Genomic DNA, 1050 nt, shown 5'->3' with positions numbered 1-1050 from the left:
TCTTTCTTTCTTTCTTTCTTTCTTTCTTTCTTTCTTTCTTTCTTTCTATTCAATAACCATGTGACAGTCAGTATTAGGCTGTCTTAAAATCTCCTCAACCAAAATTAATCAGCCCATTACTTTTATATGTAGCTTCAGGCAAGTTCATGAGACAAAGGCAGAAAGTAGACACTTTGCACCCCCCCACCCCTGAAAAAAAAAAGAAAAAAAAAATATATATCACTAGAACATTCTCGAGCTCAGTTGCTAATATCATTCTCCAAGTGAAGCCTCTTGCTTTGTGCCCCTCAGTCTATATGGTTCTCATAACTCTCTTCCAAGGTCCTACTGAAATAGTACATTAATCTTAAGTAAAGTGTTCAATCAGGTTTCTAGCCCAAAGTCTCAAAGTCTTTCACATTGCTCCAAAAAGTAGCATGGTCAGGTCTGTCACAGCAATATCCCACTCCCTGGTACCAACTTCCATATTACTTTCTTGAGTGAGGGCCTCACTGTGTAGTTCTGGTTGGACTGAAACTTGCTATGTAGACCAGACTGGCCTCAAACTCAGAAATCCATCTGCCTCTGCTTCTGCAGTGCTGAGATTAAAGGCACACACCACTAAACCTAGCACTTAGCTCATTTTCTATTGCTGTGATAAAGCACCATGAGTAGGGCAACTTACAAAAGGTTGTGTTTATTTGGGCTTACAGTTCCTGAGGGTTAAGAGCCCATCTCCACTGACATATTAGGGAAACTTAGCAACAGGTACTCATGATGGCTAGAGCAAGTTGAAAGCTGTCATCTTAAACCACAGCACAAAGCAGAGACTGGAATGGCAGTGGCTTCTGAAACCTCAATGCCTTTAATCCCAGCACTCAGGGAGGCAGAGGCAGCGGATCACTGAATTTAAGGCCGGCCTGGTCTACACAGCAGAGTCCAGGAAGCAGGGATACACAGAGAAACCCTGTCTGGAAAAACATACAAACAAAAACAAAAACAAACAAACAAAAAAAGAAACCTCCAATCCTGTCTTCAATGACATAGTTCCTCTATCAAGGCCACACTTCC

This window comes from Psammomys obesus, unplaced genomic scaffold (assembly GCF_907164565.1).
Source record: "Psammomys obesus unplaced genomic scaffold, mPsaObe1.curated_primary_1811, whole genome shotgun sequence".
NCBI classification, from domain to species: Eukaryota; Metazoa; Chordata; class Mammalia; order Rodentia; family Muridae; genus Psammomys; species Psammomys obesus.
The sequence above is the reverse complement of the archived record's forward strand: the minus strand, read 5'-3'. Positions refer to the sequence as shown.